The sequence below is a fragment of the Anser brachyrhynchus genome (genome assembly GCF_964034855.1).
Source record: "Anser brachyrhynchus genome assembly, chromosome: 1".
Classification (NCBI taxonomy): Eukaryota; Metazoa; Chordata; class Aves; order Anseriformes; family Anatidae; genus Anser; species Anser brachyrhynchus.
The window spans coordinates 149,209,000-149,229,817 of record NC_137694.1 but is presented as its reverse complement, the minus strand read 5'-3'; the positions used below and the strand labels follow the sequence as shown (position 1 = coordinate 149,229,817).

The 20,818-nt window shown below is 40.1% G+C and overlaps 1 long non-coding RNA gene across 1 annotated transcript; it reads left to right on the top strand.

The window, feature by feature from the left end:
• Positions 1–722: 722 nt before the first annotated feature.
• On the top strand, positions 723–16,457 carry LOC308200157. Its single transcript, XR_013955290.1, has 3 exons — positions 723–1,079; positions 12,501–12,583; positions 16,277–16,457. It is a non-coding gene; the product is annotated as an uncharacterized lncRNA (long non-coding RNA).
• The last annotated feature ends 4,361 nt before the right edge of the window (positions 16,458–20,818 follow it).

The window sequence follows — 20,818 nt, the reverse complement described above, 5'->3', positions numbered from 1 at the left end:
GTAGTCCTGGTTTATTGGCAGAGCCACAGAAGAGATACATCAAAGCAATTCCGATTTTAAAATCCCTGTGTTGTCCGTGCCCTGCAGCACTAGTAAGAGTCATCATCAGTGTCCTTATTTTTTCTTCTCCCATTTTCAACAGCATAAGGAACAACGTGTTCCCAGAGTAGTTTGTGAAACTGTCTGCTACCTGCTCCTCCCCAAGCCCTTTTCTCAGGACCCTGTACTACGACCCTGTAGGAAGCCACTGACTTATAATGTCCGTGGAAATTCCTGCTATTAATTAGTTAATGTTAGAAACAAATCTTCACTCGAACTGGCTTCCTATAGTTTATGTACATTCAGTCATGCTCTTAGAAATATTATGCTCGTCGTCCTCCTCTTTCTCCTATTGTTTGTAACACTCACTTGTGTTATTTCCTATGCTAAAACGTAGGATGTTATCAGATGTCTGTGGAATGGAGTGAGTGTGTCTATAAAGGGATATTCTACATAACTAGATGCTTCTCTGAGGTGTGGGAGTATACTGGCATAACCACTTGTGCGTATGAGCCTCCTCTGATTCCTTTCAAGCCCCTTATCATATCCACATTCCTGTGCTTCTGGCTCCTACAATATTTTTGAATTTGTAGATGAATATTAGCCACTTCCTATTTATTGTCTCAGATAACCTGGTTGGGGATAGGGTGAAGAAAACAAATGGTGAAGACACTATGCCACAAGGAAAACAGAAACGTTAAAAAAGTTGTCCAATTGAAATGGATCATGCTTCTACAGGTAGCAGCCAATATCAGATACTTCAGGAAAAGTCACATGTAATATTCACAGAGATGGTTTCTAATGCTGTTATTGGTACTTTTTCCTGACACTTTAGTGATCTAAAAAAAAATCCTATCCTTGTGTATATCTGTAAACTGAGTCCCAGAATGGATCAGGATGTTCTAAAATAGAAAATCAGGACCATATTACTCCAAATGAAAGCATTGGGATTAACCTTCATGATGAGGCTAATAAAAACGACAGCTCTGAAAAATCATCCTCAACAATACCTGTAAATTATCACATCTGCACTCTGTTAGGTAAGTATGTCAGATTTCCCTCATTTTCTTACCTTATTAAATTTTTTTCTTTCTTCTACCCCCACCCACAACCTCAGCAAGAGACCTAATGTTGGGATGTAGAGAGGGCCGGTAGGAAAAGAAAGAGGAGACAGCTAGGGGAACGGTACAGCTGGGCAGGGTGGCACGCAAATTAGCCAGGTGATAGATGATACCGAGGAATGTTTTCACGCTGTGCCTTCTTAATTGCTCTCCACGAAGTAGTGAACTGAAGAAGGAAGGGCTGTTTTTATCTTAGCCTGAATTGTTCACATCACCCATGTTTAATTTTATCAGATCCTTTTCCTCGTCAGCTTGAGCTCCATATCAGTCTATCAATGAATATTCTCACTTTTTGTGCTTTTTATATATCTTATACATTTCATTATTCATCTTTCTGAATTATGATTGCAAAGCAGGCTTGATGGATTCAAAAAGGGAGCAAAATATGTGCTTACTATCTTTGAACTACATACTACCTGCGGGAGAGCAGAACCAAACACTGCCCGTGTTATAAAACCAGAGTAAATTAGTAGAGAGCCTATCCCCCGACAAATCCCATACACTCAGTTCAAGTCTTAGAGATCCTAAATAGGCATTTGATGGATGCACTCTGTTATTTTATTCCTAATGAAGAACAATATTCAAAACTTCACTTAGGCACGAGGTAACGTAAGGAACAGAGGGCAGTGACTAAGAGTGGTGACTCCAGTAAGCTCCCCGCTCAAGGCATCTTTGCTGCCCCTCTTTGTGGGCTGGAGGTGAGGGTGATTGAAATATAGTTTCTGAGCAGTCTGGCAGAGGTAGCGTGCATGTGCTCTTTCCAGCTGGAACCTCTGTGTTTATTTGCACAAATGTAGGGGCCTCTTCCTATTTTAGATCGTGCAACTTACAGTGTGTATTCTGTAAAATGACTTGGATAGTTGCAGCACAACCCCACTTTGTTAATTAAACCAGAGCTGTGTTTAATTCATTTTGACAGCATACTTCTTTCCCCTGTTATGTTTGTAGCAGCAGGAATCCTACTTGCTGGCTAATAGTTCCACAGAAACGTGCAATTACAGAAATTGCCTATCAGTCTTCATGTCTCTTGCTGTGTCCAATGCAGTGAAAGCAGTGAAACTTATCTGACCAGATGTGAACTGAGTGTGTGCCACGGAGGCTTTCCTGTCCCTCCAGGCAGTCACAGGCAGCACAAATTTGTGTGGTAGGAAGGGGACAGTAGCACAGCCACAGATGTTCTTACGGCTGTCAGATTGCTCAGTCGTGCCTAGAAATAAGCACTATTCTCTCTGATCCCTGGGGCTAACTCCTAGAGTAGACTTAACTAGTTACATAACAGAACAAGTGGAAAAGGGAGTAGGTGTATGGTGTGAATCCATGGTGATGCACAGATTCTTTGTTAGGGTAAGAAAAAAATCATGTTTCCTTTCAGTTATCAGCTAACTGTGGGAACAGTAAGTGGAGAGAATAATGTAGGTGAAACTGGACTCTGTAGGATTGTGTCTATCATGACCCATTAGAGAAAGATATAAACAATAACATCTGGATTTGTAACAGAGAGTAAGAAAAGAAGCATTGTTTGGGGCAGAAGGAAAGTCAATGGTTTCCCTCCATCCACATCTCAGCTTTCTGTTGCTTTCATCACCATAGCACTAGGATGGTCTTTGAACAATGGTCCATAAGAACATTCAAAATTCTAGAAAAAAATGTTTGAAAGTCCTAATTTTGTTGGTTATACACAACATTTAACCTGCAGCAGAAAATATAATACAAATATTCATTAGATGCCACTGCATCCCTGGAAAACAGGAAAGGGTTGTCTCCTCTATTTTGCAGACACAATAAACAACAGCAAATATTAACGTACATGTATAAACCTACTGCATCTATAACAAAAGCTAAAACACATTGCAACATTCCTCAATGTAACCATCTTCTTCCTTTTAATGCATTTACCAGTTAAAAAAGAATGAAGAAATTCAAGCTAATAAAACGTAAGGAATTATTCATGTAGGATACCTGCAACCTTGTACAGCTAGTCTCTCTAGAAACTGAATGGAGACGGCTAGGATGAGCTGCCCACTAAAGGAAACTCTCTCTCCTCTCATCTTCTGAATCCAGGTGGCCAATTGCACAAGGCTCATAACCAGTTCGAAGTAGACGCCCATGTGAGAACAACATTAAATTCTTGAGGTTACACAAGGAGCTGAGGCTAGAGGGCAACCCAGATCCTGGAGAGGGGAGGAGGCTGTAGACTCCAGCATTGGCCTTCCACGTCCAATTCCCATCCCACAGTGAAGCAGACAGACTCTTGGTACAAACGACCTCCCTCCTTCTAGGACCAGCCCTCTTGCTCCTGATCTCCTTGGGTCTCCTGTTGTGTGGCATGTACTTTATGGCTCTTGTTCACGCAAGTACGCTATATGGCTCAGGTTGGCAGGAAGACTGATTACCCTGGGATTGTTTAAGAAATTATGCTAAAATTAGCCGGGAATCTCCCTTCAGGGTGAGATTTGGTGGTTTTAAGGTGTTTTTTTTGTTTGTTTGTTTGTTTGATTTTTTTTTACGACTTCTGATTTTAACTAAAATCTATTTTTAAAAGTGTTTGAGTCCCTGACAACATGAGAGTTAAGCACCCAGATACCTTTAAATATGTGGCTCCTAATCTGTACTGAATATGCATTACCACCTTAGGTGAAACAAGACACTTGAAGGTTTAATGTTTGATCTAGGCCCTCAGCAGACATTTATCAGAGCTTGGCAGGTGCCCATTCATTTAAGGGTTTTCCTAGTTTATAACAAATGATCTTCATTGTTTTCCCTCTTGAAAGAGTTGAACTGAGGAATATTCCCCTAGTTACTTCGCCTTCTCCTCTGCCTCCTGCACTGTTTGTGTGTGCTTGTCCGTCTTAGTAAGCAAAGAGAGCCGGGACGTCGCCGCCGACGTAAAAGCGCAACCCTTTGTTTCTTTCAGTGTACAATGACTTGCTCAGTGCCTTGGAAATCTATTTCCATGACAGCCTCCTTGAATGGCGTATTTGCCATTTCCAGTTTACTCTGCGTGTGTTTGCGTATGCTCGTGTGAGTGTGCGTGTGCGCCGGTGGGCGGGCGTGCCCGGAGAACAATTCCCATTGATGAGAGAGGAGGGGAGGAGGTATTTGTGAGATGTTATGAAAGGCTGAGGAGGAAACAGTGCAGGTAGCTGCCAGAGTGAATTAATTATTAATGTTTATAGTCTGAAAGTTTTTAGAAGCCCAGCTGTTCAGGGTGTGTGTGTGTGTGTGTGTGTGTGTAAATATAAAGGTTAATGACTCACACTCTGTTTAGTCAATGAATGAGTAAAAGTGCCCAGGCTTCAAGCAACAACTAGCAGACATGCCTGAGAATATCCACCCTAGTAATCATCACCCAGAATCCGTAAACAGTGAAATTTCACTTGCTTGGGACTTTCTGGCAGCCCTGCTATTATCACTGCTCTTTAGTGAGTCCCTTATGAAGGCACATTGTTGTGTCGTTTTTTTTTACAAAAGTATCCTGCATGTTTACAGGTGAATGATAACACCAAAGACAGCAGACAGCTTTATTCCAGGAGAAGCCATGAGGCTGGTTTGCAATGCTAGGAGCCTGGTGTTCCCAGAAATGACCTGTATTTAAGGAAACAGTTGCACAACTAGCCAACAACCAGCTTGGCATGAAAACTCATTTTGTCTTCATCTCGAAATACCTTATGGAAAAATTTCATATGGAAAAAAACTCCTTCCAAACCCAAACAAGCAGAGAGAGAGAAACAATTAAAAAATTAAGAAACCTGCATTAAGACTCTATAGTCAAGCAAAAAAAAGTGAAATCTGATTTATTTTTTTTTTTTTGGTATAATTTATTTGAAAAGAAGAAAAAAAGAAAAACAACAAAAAGAAACCTTTGTTCCATTTTTACCCCTTCTTCAGGACTAACTGCTTTTGTTAACAGCACAGAAGGCCTAGGTCCTGCTCTTTTCCCCACTTAAGTGGATTTGCATCTGGACCTCCAGCCCCACGAGCAGTGTGTCTGAATGCTCTGAAATAAATTATGTGAGGCTGGAGCTTTCCTCATCTGTGTGGGATCCTGAAACAAGCACTGATCCTGGTATTTGAAAACATGCATAAAGACGTCTGAAATACCCAGGAGTTTATTCTCTCTGTGCCAATACAAGTATTTAAGCATGTTCTCTCTATTGAGAGGCAGGGGTTCACATCTTTTCAGATGGGGTAAGAAATCGAACCTCAGATTCCCACATCTTTGGTGGCTGAAAATGTGATGTTAGATTTTTTTTCTTCTATGCTATTTTTGTGATCAATGCTTACGTCTATCCTTTCTTTTCCATTACCTCATTGTTGTTTTTAATTACCTTACTTGGAAACAAATGAAAAGTTTCATTTGATCTAAGGTTTTGACTTTTTTTTTCTTTTCTTTTTTACTTGATCATTTCAACAAGTCAAATAGGATGTTTTTACGTGTTCATCTCATGGCATTCCCCAGCTTTTGCTCTCAAAAACTTGGCTGCACCTGTTATATTTGCTTTGCCTAAAACTGCAGCAAACCAGGGCCTGTTGCTGGCCAGGGCATGTGGTCCCTGACTGTGCACAGGAAATAACCTGACCACATGGAGCAACATCACACCTTCAGAAGTGGCTGCAGAAAGGGGACAGAAAGGACTCATCCTCAAAGCACTGAGGCCCTGACTTAGAGAAAAAGCATAAGCCATACTACCAGAATTTCAGTAATTCTTCAATGCTTTTTATGACTCTGTAGAATTTTTGGATTTATATATATATATATAGAGAGAGATTTTTAGTAGTAGTCAGCAAATTCCACAGTTAAGTTTAGGTTTCTTTCTTCTCTGTCACTTTGCCAAGTTTAATCAGTGGTTAAAGCTGAAACATGTACACTCCTGGCGTGAAAGGTTCATGCATAAGGAACTGGGGCAGGGGGAATTTTAGCTACTGCTCCAGCAAACACAGCCACATGCTCTCCTGGGCCTGGAAAATAAGGAAAGTACAGACAGGTCTGCCTCTGAGAAGAGCCACTAGCACTGAGGGCGTAGAAACTAAGCACAGCCAGCTTGTGTAGAAGTGATTAAGCATCCAAGATTTGCAACATACTGGTTACTGTTCAGAGGAGGATTAGGTACAGTTGCACCCCCACAAGGCTAGAAGTTGGAGGGCTCTATGTTCCTACCTAATTACATTACAGGCTGCAGCTCCCAAATGTGGCTAATTAGGCTGCTGAAGTCCAGGTAGCCAATTTCTGTGCTGTGTATGCATGTAATATACACAACATCTGCAAGGTCATCTTCTACTATCTTCACTTTAGGACTCTCACCTTCAAGGGTAAGGTTGGCAGGCCAAGCACCAGTGAAGATGAAGTCTTCATCTGTGCCCTTCTAGAAAGACAATGTTCGACCTTAGCTCATGTGTGTCTGTGTGTGTTTGTAGAGATGGGAGAGCAGTCACCACAATAAATGTGACAATAAATACCCACTATGCCATAATCTAGGGTGGTTGAGAGGAGTTTGTTGAGAGCTAGAGAACAGTAATGGGGGACAAAAGCTTGACATTAAGTGGAGGAACGCAGCATTCCTCACCTAGATGGTTTTCTTGAAAGCCACTTTCCACACAGAACAGCCCTGACATGTCAAAGCTGGGTTGTAGAAATGTACCAGATATCATTACACAAGTGTTAAAAACCTGAGCAATGCAGTGTCAAGCATCCACCATGCACAGGTGAAACCTGCTGAGCCCACACTCAGAGGTTTCACAGTGGAGCGCAGCAGTCCCTTGGAAAAAGGGAGGTGCCTTACACTCTTTATGGTCATAAATACCAGCTTCTGTCCTCACAATTTATCAAGGAAAACTCAAATGGCCTTGGGGAAATTTCTTCAATATTCTTGACCAGGTAGATTGTGTGTAGGGGTGTTCAGGGGCCTGGGGAGCCTGCCCTATCCATACATTAGAGGTATTTGCAAAGTGATGCCTAGGTACCTGAAAAGGCATGAAGTCCCTTCAGTTTTCACAGCAGTGCAACTCCCTCCTCAAGTTGCTTTGTGTTATGATTACGCATACTGTTTACGAGGCTGTTAGCAGAAGCAAATTAAAATTATAACAGACCCACCTTCATCAACACCTAACCACCTCCAGACGACTGGTGGTGTGAGCCATGGGTGCTTGTTGGTCTCTAATTCCTTGACACTCAGCAGATGCTTTCTCTCCTCCCACCCATTCCTCTCAGGGCACTTTCTACTTGAAAAGCATCATATGTCTGGGGCAGAATTTTACCATCCCTGCTGCCGAGCCCTGTCTTGGCAGCAGATAGTCATCAGATCAGCCCTGCTGCCAGCTGCACAGTGGCCTGTTTTTCCATACAGTCCCCTCTAACCGTACGGCCAAGAACTCACATATCCCAGCAGTTTTCCCTAAATTCCTACTTAGCCATCTACAAAGCAAAAATAATTAAAAAGTCATTTGTCACTTTCGTCACTGAAGCATGTAAAAATTAAAATGTCCATCGACACACATGGCTCTGATCAAAAATGAAGGAGGTAGCTGGGAGACTGTACTTTATACAAATGGTAGTTAACACTTGTTAATAAAGTGTAACAGATTCCTGGGACTAGGTTTGGGATAGTAATTCTGAGGTATACGAGAAAGGATAGAAACACGAGGCAGTATATTAAAATCAGCTTCTGTACCAAATAATATGATGGCAGTAAATGCTGAATCTCTCTTTTAAAAATATCATAAGGGATGTTCCTGAGACCGAAACCAGAGAAACCAGTTCTTCAATAACAAGTAAATTAATTGAAGCAGCAACCAAAATTAGAATTATAAAATGCTGTGATGAATGTGACATAACAGGGGCAAATAAGCACAGCCTCTACCAAAACAAAATGATTGTGAGAGTCTCAGCACAAAAGCAGATTACAAGAGATGGGACAGACAAAACAAGACAAAAAAAATGTATGAAAAATTGATGCTTGACCAATTTGGATCCTTTTACTTTTTGTTGAAATGCCTGGAGCCCCTGGTAGACAGGAGATCCAAGCAAACATCCATAGATGTGCGATCTTAAACTTTGACACTCTCCATCCTGGGTATGAGCCCTGACTCTACATCTCTGACAATTTTGAGTTGTATCTACCTCCCTGTTTCACACACACACACACAAATACACTTCTTTTTGTCACAATTTCATGTGACCATAATGCACTCAAAAAGGTTGCCACTGAATGCCTTTGCAGAAAGGCAAAACATTTTAATTAAAAGTTGAATTTCAAAATAAAAACATTTTGTTGAAAAACTCCTAACTATCCTTAATACAAAAGTGTGTAGTCTTGGCATTTGAACTGCCTTTATTAAAGCCTGTCACAGAAGATTTGTAAGTGTAGCTATGTATGACAAATGTACGACGCTATCTATTTTGGATTAAACAGAGCTTCTAGGGATTGCTGGAATCTAAAGTGACTGTCAGCACTCAGGAAAAAAAATTGTTTTCACCACCCAAACTGTAATGAAAATCTCTGCTCAGAATGTAATGCTGGTAATAGAAATCAAACAATGCTAAGATAGACAAGAAGATGAAGAAGAATATGGTTATGTAAACTGAGAGTATGCCAAATTATGGTAGTCACATCTAATAACAAAGCAAAACAAAACAAAACCCAAACTGGAGTTTCACGGCAATAGTCTAATAACTTGAGGCTTATGCAGAAACCTCCGCATTGCGAGAGCGAATGATAATTCATACTAGGAGGGAGACAAGTAAAGGGAACTATGAGAGACAGAGATAAAATATTGGGAATTTACACAGACAGAGAATATAAATTGGGAGCTTCCTTTTGTGGGTCTCATAATAGGAGAGAAAGGGGGTGGTCTGTGAAATTGGGAAGAAACGTGTTTAAACATGGTTTAAAGGAAATGCTCTTTATGCAACATATAATTATCTATTAGGACTAATTGCCAGAAGATATGGAGACTAAGAGCTTAGCAGGATTTGAAAAATGGTTCAACTTTTATATAGATAATGAGAACATTCATAGTTAATTAGATGGCACAAAAAACGTACAGAATATAACCATGATGTGTTAACGGTGTAAAAGAACTACCAGATAGTGGAGGTTATGTAGATATTTTCCCCCATGGCTACATTATTCTGTGCTTGTTCAGTCTGGGTTTTCTTTCTCCATTTTCTGAAGCATTTGTTGTCAGACACAAGGTAACAAACCAGTCCGTGGATCAATGCTGTATTCTCAAATGATAATTCATGTGCCACAAAGAGAGTAAGGCTAAAAGAATTGTATTCCATCAATTCTAGGACCTGAAACTCTATCTGGGAAAGAAGAAAACCTGTATAAAAATGATATTTTGCACACTGCAGAGTGCTTGGGGAGTTTGGTTCCCTGGGCTTCTTTCCAGCCCACAAACCTTGGTCTCTTCTCTGTGAAACCAGGGAAGGAGAAGACTGATGCTTTCCTGCACCTCATCTCACAGGTCTGGCACATCTGGGGTCTGCCTATAGCCCTTACCTGGAACCCGGGGTTCGGAAGAAGTCCCTGATCTGGTAATTGAGACATAGTCTCAGAGGTGTAATGAATCATTTAACAAGAATGAGGATTTTCCTTTCATATCTCAGTCTGGTCCACAGTGAGATATGAGTTTCTCCACTTCTATAGTACAGGCTTCTTTTACTTTTTCAGGGAAATGTAACTGTAGAGAAGACAGAAGACTTTATTATTATTATTATTATTCATTGACCTCAGTTGTACAAAATGTACAGCAATTTTATCATCCAAGAAATGTTGCTGTTATCACAGTACTAACCTACTTTCCAACAGCATGGGTGTGCTGGGAGTAAGGGCAGGATGCTCCCCAGCATGACAGAAGAATTCAAGTCTTTGAAAAAAGGCTGGATTTTTTTTAGAGAGAGTGAGAAAAATGAAAATAAAAATGGTAAAATGACTATTCTTGCTAAACTTTCTTACATGCAGTATTGTCAGCTGGATTATAGTAAATGTCTAAGTAGACTGTATGACTTCCATGGGTCATTCTATGCATCTTAGAGAAGGATGGAAGATCACAGAATAATTGAAATGATTAGGTATGGCACTCTATAGGCTATTTTACCAGAATTTTGGCCTCCCATGATTTTAGGATCATTCTTAGAAGGTTATGTAGAATGTGAAAAATTTACTGTGTAGTTTCTGAGAAACTCTTCTTGTTTAATGTTTCATATGTCTTCCGTGCTTAGGTATGGAGGTAGTAACAGAGAGCACTATATTCTGAAAATCTTTGAAAAAGATAATTTGTATACCAAAGTTCTTAAGTCAAATGATTTTTTTAATAAATCTTTTATCTTAAAACTTACACTGTCAAGGTAATGTTGACAGCATATGCTTGACCTTAAAATTACTTGAATTCTTGCAATAACTTTAAGAAATGTATGTTCATGGCGTGTATCTCATAAACTTTTTTGCAATAAATAAACCATGTTGATCACAAATGTCAATGTGGGATCATTTTTAGTTTAGTGATAGTTTAGTTTAGAGGGATTGGATACAATATTATATTATTATTATTACAATATTATTATTACAGTATTATAAATAACACAATTCAAAACACGGATACACAGATTAAGAAACACATAAAACTAGCATAAAATGACTTAGTTAAAACAGTTTTTCATATAGTGAAAACTCACTGATACCTGCATATACTATGAAACTGCACATACATGAAACATAGATGTTGCTGTGTATATTAAGGCTTAAAATCTGCAAATGAAAATATAACATCTTTTGAATAACTGAAGAGTAACCATGTTTCTCTGCATATGTCCACAATAATATAAAATAGTACAAAACTTGACTTTTCTTCACTGGGTACATCTAATTGACAAGCTTGTTTTTCTGCTACTTTCTTAAAAGAACAATTGAAAATTTGGGACATGACTGTATGAAAATTCATGGTTATTTTTACAAATTTGTGCTTTCAGCTGAAATCCAATGTGCCATAATATAAAATATATCAGAGATTTAGTTTTCTTGTTTACATGTTTTCAACAACTTCTATTGTGTGCTTGTGCAATTTACATGTTTCTGGTAAACAACAACATGTTTTGTAACAGGCAAAGATTTGAATACCAGCCCTGTCTAACAGGAACAGGATACAGAGACATTTTTATGATTAAATTACAAAGGATAGGGTTGAGTAATCTCAAATCCCCTCATTTTCAGTTAGGAGCAAATAAAATGGGGCCAGATGTAAATAAGCACCTGTGACCAGAAGCTGTGCTTTCTGAGAAAAAAGCAATTCAAACACATCCGAGCAGGAGCTCATTAAATGATATACATACCTAAAACCACAAGACCTTTTAAGGAGAAGCTTTTTACGAATGGATATCAAATGACTTCCTATGAGGAGGTGTGTGTGTGTGTGCGCGCGCGTGCAAACTAGACTAATTCTTGTATCAGTTCCCAAAGAATTCAACTGCAGCCTTTGGAGTAAAAACTGCCCAAGAGTTGTCCTGCCACTCAGCTGTAATCTTTCAAGTTGTTCTCTTGAGGTTAAATAAATTCTTTAAAATCTCCTTGAAAATGTTTTTGAAATTAAAAGAACAAAGTTTATACCGTCATCACCACTTGCGCTAAGATTCAAGCCATTTGCTTGTTACTACTATTCCTTGAGTTACAATTAACTTAAAGAAATCTCATCTGTGAAGAATTGACTGGTCGCACTGAATAAGGTATTGTCCACCATCAGGAAGGGAATCAGTTCTTATTTTAAAAATTGATTATTTTTTAAAATACATGTTTTTATTTTAGGTATTTAAAATGCTCTTATTTTAAAAATTGATTGTTTTTTAAAATACATCTTTATTTTAGGTATTTAAAATGCTCTTTTAACCTCTATCTGTTAAACATATTTTTTTCAAATTCTTTTAACACCTCCTTTGTCTGTATACTCTATTCTCACCACTTGTCTTTACTATTCATTACCCAGATGTGGGGTGATGATTTTTCACTGAGCCTGGGGAATCTAAATGGAGACGAAAAGAGCCAGAGGATAAGGGAGAGGGCAGCAGCAACTCAGCAGAGTGTGATTGTGTTTTACCATTAGACAAATCTGGCTGTGTTTGAACAGATTCTAAACCACAGGTTTAGAGATAGATGATAATTTCCCGTGTTCTCTTGAACCTCTTCATAAATGTCTGGCCATGTCAATATTAGTTATACAAGATGATTTTTTCTGTATAAGGTTCTCTGTTCTCATACACATGTAAATTTCAAGCTGTTTCTTCATCCTCCCATGGGTTAAAATCTGACATACTTTTCAAATCTGGCTACCTTACTTTGTCTCCTACAGAGGCAAGCAACGAGGACTCCACAAGTGTCTCTCCTGGTGAAAACCGGTCCTTCCTCCGAAAGAAAGCTTTATCGGCCGATCAGGTAACGTACAACTTGCCACGTTGCTGCAGATGTTTGAGGTTACCCGTAATCATGCAGTTATATCAGGGCAGCTGGCCCTGGCCCTGCTGTGCGGTGCCAGCTGCGTGCCTCTGCCTTGCCCCTAGGCAAGGAGCGCTGCGGGCAAGGGGCTGCCTGGCAGCTGTGGTCTGTGAGAACAAGAAGGCAAAGTTCACCTGGAAACTGCCAAGTTATCCTTCAGCGATGTCTCTGTTTCCATCCCGTTTGGCACCTGTGTGCATACGGCATGTTATTTTTTAATTTGACAGAAAATATGCTTGTTCTCAGGGTGCTATGCATTTTGCAGTGCCGGATGTCTTCATTTTTCTTCAACCATAGTTTTGTGTAGCTCAGTTCTGCTGGTACTGCTGGTAAAGGTGATGGTGATAAACATTAGGTTGTTCATGAAAGCACAGTGAGAGGTAATTCAGGATATGGCATTTTCTAGTAGGTTGAAGGGAGGTAGCTATCTCCTTATATGACTCTTTTTTATTACTGTACATATTGTGTAAACACAAACTCTTTTATGTCTAGTTACTTTGTTCATCATGTGGCTGCTCTCTTCATATACTTACTCAATTTCTTAATTAAAAATTGCAAAATCTTTACAGTTTCTTCTCCCTGGTCTTGTCTCAAAATTAACCTGATGAAAGGAAATGCTGCTATGCCAGCTGTGTGTTTTACAAGGACTTGAATAATCGAGGTGGCTCTGCTGCACACTCCCTGCAAACTTACTAAAGAAAAGCAGGTTGAAAAATGCATTTGCCTGTGAATTTTTTTTCCATTTGCCATGGAAACTCTATTTTGCTAGCTGGTTCAAGCACCCAGTGCTGATATTTGGAACTCACAGGATGGTTTTATCTTAGAATAAGTAGCTCATTATGGATCATGAATTTCTTTGGTACAATCTTCATATATATAACAACAACAACAAAATCAAAGTTCTGTTCTGCTAAACACTGTAAAACTAAGCAGGAGTCAGCTTCCATTTTCAGGAATTCAGACATGCCCTTTCGGTTAGTACTTTTCCCCGAAAACCATCCATTTGCCCAAAAAAGCAGTGCCTGAAGGCGACACACACTACTGCATTTCTTTACCTCCTGGCATTGTAGTCACTTTCTGACTGTCTCAAACCCAGCTGCAAAATAAATCAGTACTACCAGATCCTGTTTCTGCAAGCAAGTCCCTGGGAAACCTACCAGTTCACATAGCTCAGGTTTTGCTCTTGCCTCGTTGGGCATTATCTTAGTGTTACAGCTGTCCCTGACCAAAGGAATGTTTAATTGCTGCTTCAGTATGCATTGACCGAAGGATGTTTAGTGTACACATTACCTTTAAGCACACCTATGACTGATGGTAACTTCTAGCGTCTTTCAGCTGGACTTCTCAAGTCTGTTCTGCCCCAGTGCACAAGGTGCTGTGCATTAGTCCATACCATAGGAGCTGCCCTTCACTTTGGACCACCAGATCTGGAAGATCTCTCATATGCATGTGTTGTGGGAAGGGAGCAGCTCTGATGTAAGGTTGTAGCCTGGGAAAAATATATTTGAGGTTCTATCTGTGTCTGGTATGATCATCCAGCTGACCGTGGAAGAGGTAGACCTCTTTTTGGATAGAAGATAAGCTGTGCATAAATTCATGGGACTGGGCCTTTGTGGTGGGGAAGGTGGGAATCAAATGCTGAAATCAAAGCAGATTGTAAGCCTGCATGATAGACTCTTGTACTTCATTTCAGTATGTCACCAGACATACTAAATAGGTTAACACTTGCTTTTTGCCACCCTGGTTGGTAATGTTTCATTTTTGCCCTGAACTGTAAAGAAAAGTTATCCTCAAAGATGCCAGATTGATAATGAAGTCTAAATGCACATACAAAGGGAACCACATTTATCTTCTTAGTACGTATGTTACAGAAGAGATGAGGTGCACCCGTAGGTACCTCACCACTACTCCTGCACCCCTCTGTAGGAATTCTTCCCGTGAGCTGGTGGGTGGCTGATCAATCAGCTTTCATTCTCACCTATGGCAGAAAATTTCCCACACGTACTTAAACCCGGTGTAACCTTTCCCAAAGACAATGAAAAGGATTTGATTTCAGGCCTGGTGGAGGCTTGTTTTTTACCAGCTGGTTTAATAAAACACATTACACATCCCTACAAAGTTTGCCCAACATATCTTTTGGCCATTCCTTCAACAGCAATACAACTAAAGATGTCCTTGGCTTCTAGAGGGCCAGAATTAAGGACCTATGCCTTCTTACCCCTTACAAGTACTCCTCTTGGAGTTGAGCATCTGAACGTCCCTAAGCACAGCTAGGCTTTAAATGCAGAATTACGTGCACAGCAAATGGTGTGCAAATTAAAAAATAAAATTTTAAAAACAAATCCTAGAGAAGATCTTTGGCTGTTTCAACTGCAAAATGAGTTCCTCAAAAGACAGTTCTAGATGTGGGCTCTTGTTTTAAGTAAATAATGCAAAATATAGAATTATATTCCAACTATTTGTTATATTCCAATTATATTCTGACTATTCCAGCATTATATGTTGGCTGGAGCTCTGTCCCTAGTTCACCAGGCTAACATTAGACTGTGAAGTATCATTTCTGTTTTCATCGACTAGGTTAACTATTAGCAATCATATTTTCATGGTTGAACTTTCCCAGAAATACACTTTTATGTTTTGTGCAACTACTCACTTATGAAAATACCACCAAGAGGTGTTAATTGTATGTGTTTCTCTCTCACACCCGGGGGTGCCAGTTTGCTAGGTACCACCAGGCTGAGCCCAGAGTAGGTTCAATAGCAGAAACCTTCCCTTTAAAGACTGTCAGGTCTAACAGATTTCAGCTCCAAGAGCCTGATCACACATCCTCTGCTGACTGCAGCAACGCCACAGTGGAAATGCTTGGCGATCCCCATCCCCATTGCCTCAGCTGATCTGCTTGTGCTAGCACTCTTTACCCTGTTTCAGCTTTAACCTGGCTCATTTGGACGGATCTGGGTCAGAGACTGACTATCCATGTAGCTCAGCAAGCAGGTCTATGGAACAGTAATCTCAACAACAGTAAACTGTCTGGCACCGACAGACCTCAAAGGTGGGCTTTTTACCTCTTTCCCCTGCAGTTAACAGAGAGGAGAATGCCACCTGATCCTCGAAGGTTTGTTTGTTTGTTTTCTCTTTTTTTTTTTTTTAATGTTTTTTTCCTCTGAGTCCTCTTCAGCACAAGAAATACATCTGGCAATGTAGTGGCAACATGGGCTAGGGAACTGACGTACGAATTTGTATAGGAAAGAATATGAAAGGAAATATTCAGCCTGAGAATATGGAGGGTTTATTTTTTCAGGCATTACTGAGATTATCTAACTATGGAGGAGGACTGTTTCCATGCTTCCCTGAAATTCTTTTCTGAAGCTCATTGAGCTTCTGATTCATTCATTTTGTGCAAAGCAGAGTGATTTCAGACTTTAAAAGCCTGTATCTTTATTACTGTGGGTGTACTTTTCCCTTTCTTTTTTGTTGCTGGGTAAAAAGAATGATTTCTTTAATTTATCTTTTAGTTCAGAACTCATTATGCACACATATTAACCACTATTTCATAACTTTTAACAGACAAAGCTTTATCTTCTGAGGCGTGCAAATGTCTTAACAAAAGTATCTTTACTTTTTTTTTTTTAGGAGCTGTCACTGACATTCTGCTGCTTGGGGATCGGTGACAGAGGGACCCAGATTTCTTCCCTCTTGACTCTCAGAAGGGCATACCTACATAAAGACCAACTGAAGCTTCCTTGGGAGAAGCTGGCAGCTCAGGCATAGTGGGGAGAGCAAAGTGCCTGGGAAGTAGGGAAGAAAAGGAAAAAGTAAGTGGTTCCTCAAAGCAGTGTCTCCCACCCAGGTCCTGCTGCAGTACCACAGAAGGTGAGCAGGCAGGGGGTAGCACTGGCCTTCTGTACTGGGAATTAACTGGTATGTCAGTACAGGATTTCAGAGAAGGCAGCTGGTTAACAGATGCAGAGCATGTTTTCTGCATCCAAACAAATCACAGCAAGGTGAAAGAGAGGTGTAGCTGGGGAAACTGAGGCATCAGCATACACATTTTTCCATTGCATGAAGCAATGATTTGTCCAAAATCACACTGGGCCAAGACCTGTTGTCACTTGTCAAACTGAAGTTACAATACGAAAATAGCACTGCTAAATGGCATTATCATCTCTCTTCATTCAAAATATTCTAATGAGAAGTGTGAAAATGTTTCACTTGCACATCAGGTGTGTGGTCTGTAGGTAGCCATGCTAGGACAAAAGCCACCCTTCTGAGGTGGGAAGAGGCTGCTCACCCCTCACATCCACCAGCACGAACTTGTCTTACCTTTTCAACACCATTGAAGCATGATGCCACCGAAGCTTTCTGCCAATAAATATCCCCAGGATAAGGCTGCTTACAAGTCCCTGCCATTCGTGAAATTCTCTAAATATTCGCTGTCATGTGCAATATTTCAAAGGCATAAAAGTAAGAGAATGTGTGCTATTTTACAAGGGTGAGCTAAACACATTTCTGTTGCCCTGTGCTTGAGATGAAAAGAAAACAGGCAATTAAATAAGGAAGTCTGGGGCCCATTTTATGGCATTGTATGTGACCGCAGAAGGGAGGGTGGTAATTGCCACTGGTGTGTGATATCCTTTAGCAACCTGACTCAGAGACTATCTCTGCATTCTAGAATGCTGGCATTTTATAAAGCCTGCAGGCATATCAGTCTTCAATACGAGAGCTCACCCCATTAAAGCATTTAAAATTAATTTCAATCCAGGGAATTCAATTCTTGCCTTTAAGCCTTTATGAACAAGTTTAAAGCTGCCATGTACCATAAATTCATGGTGGTCTACAGTGTTGGTTTTTTTAATATAAGCTGAACAAAGCATAGCAATCACATGGGGGACTCAGCAAGGCCCAGTTGGAGTGTACAGATAATACACCCAGAGAAGAGCTCTTTCTGCCTTTTATAATGGCTGCTGTATGTATAATTTCTACAGAAAAAAATGTCACTGTGATAACTATTCTCCCTTAAATCAGGCGTGCAACAAGGAAAAGATTTATTCATAAAGCAAGCAGGTACCCTGTCCCAACATTATAATATAGGTGCAGTTTGCCATGCTAAAATTTGTCCTGTTCTGCTACAAAATATGGGGAATTCTGCGGCTGCTTCACTTCACACACTACTTCACATTAAAATGTACAATTGCCCCATTCAACCTGTAATGTTCCTAGCTTTGAAGATGAAATAACACAGACCTTCAGCTCTTGCCTGCTTCACCTCTCAGTCCCAAGACATTGTGCTTACCATGGCTAACATGCAGACAATACCTCACTAACCAGGCTTTGTTTTCCAGGCTGTTCTGGATTTCTTCCTGTTCGGCCTCTCTTTTCTCCTACAGTAAGGTAACATTGATTCCCACCTCCTCTGTCCAAGACTCTGCCCTTCACTACCTGTTACGTTTCAAGCCAGCACTGTATGCTGCCACCAGTGCGATTTCACCCCCAAAACATGCCATCATCTGAGGAGACAGTGCTGAGTCCCCTCCCTGGAGCCAGCACATCGACACTGCCACTTGTTGTGCTGTGCCCCTGCGGTGCTGTTGTGCTCTTTGGCAGAGGTGCCCTGCTACAACCTCACTGGCAGCAATCTGATTGCACTAGCAGGTCTCCGGCTGAAGCACCGACAGCTCATGGGATGCTGCTCATCGCCCCATTGGGTTTGCTGATCCAGCTCCCAGCAAGCTTACATGCCAACCCTGAAAAGTGAAATGACCCAAGCTAACTGCCCTCCCAACACTGTGCTAAAAATAGTGGTGGTGGTTTTTAAATAGGATAACTTCTTTGATCCTAGAAAGAAGTAGCTGAGATGGAAGAAGAAGAAGACATCTCTTAAACCTGCTTCCCTTCTGCTCATTTATTTTCCGTTCTGTGATTCTTTTGGTATTTACACATTGACTCCAGTCATAATTAAATTGCAAGCTCCTTAGGGCAGAGACTAGCCTTCTGTTCTGTGTTAATTAACAGATTATTTTTTTTAACAAGACCTCTATGATCGGACTTCTGAGTGATACAAAAATCAACGTCTTATATTTTTCAGGTTCAGGGCAGTTGTCACACAGAGAAGATTGTCAGCTGGTTTAGAATGATAATACATGCACATGAGTTCAATGCTGATGCTAAAATGATAAACAGTTATAAATCAGTGGATGCTAAAACTCAAATTATCATATTAAGGATTTTGAGTCAGTACTCTACTGTGATAAACAGTCCCATCTCTCCATGCTTTATTTCAGGCCGTCTGCACAGTCAGTAAAGGAACAATGCATTGATTTACTCCCAGTTCATATTTTGAGTGTCTTCTGGAGTGGTTAGGGTTGGAAACATATTTATTTTCCTAAGTTAAAGCTTGGATTTCTGGGGGATTCCAGTGGGCTGCTAACTTGGTAATGGCTGCCAGGAGCAGCTACTGACCAAGAGACTTCTGGCTCCAGTCTCTGGGTCAGTTAGAAAACAGTAAATATTGTCCAACATTTTACAAAAGAACTACAAGAATGCTTCTAAAGGAAAAAAAAATCAAGTATATTTCATATTTTCTGTGTGAAACTAAAATTGGTTGATTCTGAACACTGGAAATGTTTCTGTTCTTTAACTGGTTATTCAGAAAAAGCAAAAGAAGGAAACGCTCTGTGAAAATTTTCATTTCAAAGTCAGTTTTTCATTATAGCTTTTACATCCTCTGTATTTGTGACAAATAGAAACCACATGGGGATTTAAGTTATTGTTTGTGTAAAGTGTCAGAGAAAGAAATTTAGAACTTTTTCCAGGCATCAGAAAATGTTAGGAGTTCACAAACTGTCACCAGTCTCATTAATCACCCCGGACTTTTAAGTATGTAATTCTAACCATGCTAAACAATTAAATCAAAGTTAAGGCCAAAGCTTGCCTCTGAATATGCATACACAATATCCATTTAAGTCAATGTGAGGACAAAATTTAGCTCTTAAACCTTTTAACTGATAAAGTCCTAAAATAGCTTTATAGGCAAGAATTTCCTGGCAAGAGTCGAGTTTTGTAAATCTAAAAGCATGCAATCATATTTCAATGTAAAATAGCATATAAATATCAAACCAGATCTTGAATTGTAGCCAAATGCAACACTATATCAAGCATGGCTCAGAAGTGCTATGTAGAAAATTAATGCTTTGTCAAGTTTGTGTGTCGGTACATAACAAACACGGAAATTTGCACATACATATGTATCATTGCACAGAACTGGAAGCTTCCGCAGTCCTTTTTGACTCAGTTACAAGCTCTTTTGTTAAAAAGAATATAGCATTTAGCTCTTAAAGTCAGAGCAGAAGTAGAGATTATTTCAGGAAGAGTTTTAAGGCCAGGCTGAGATAAACTTAGCGCCGTTGCATAGTGCTGTATCCCTCCAGCAGCCACGCTCAGCTCAGTCAGTGGCTTCCTTTAAGAGCGAAGTAAAGTACTTCTGAGTGTGAGCAGCACAGAAATTTTGATAAAAGCCTTTTAAGCCACTCACTTGGGAAAATCAAAAGCCAGTGAGAAATTTTGACATGTCAGAAAGTAAAATACAATTAATCTTTTTCAGAAGTTCCTGTTTGGCTATTACAGATCTGCCTATGCAGATCCATCCTTATTTAACATTGTATGCACTACAATTTTTCATTTCCTCTCCTAAACCTGATGTTTAATGTTATCCCTTGCTGGAGCACCACCCTGGAGGAAGCTGCAGTTCAGCAGTAGAGTAAGTGATTTCCTTGTAGATGAGATTTGAAGACAAGTGCTTAGTGACTGATGCAATGGAGAAAGCAGAAGCTGTGCTGGGATGCAGCTCGGAGGATGATGTTGTCATAGTGATAAATCAAAACCATCTCCGCAGCAACATTATGAACAGATGTTAGTGGCTCTTACTGAGGCCAGAGAAGAGGACTTTGAAGCAGTCAGGGTAACCAGAGCCCAGATTACTGCTTTAGCTGTATGAATGGAAAACAGCAGAAGGTACAAGACCAAAGAGGAATAAACTCCAAGGCTAAAGGGAGTGACGATGGTACAGTAGCTACAGATAAGTAAGCTTTCTTTCCTTGACACAGGTTTTCTGGGTATACGTTCACTGTGTGTGCATCTGTAAGATCAAGGAAAATCAAATTTTCTGTCTACTTCAGT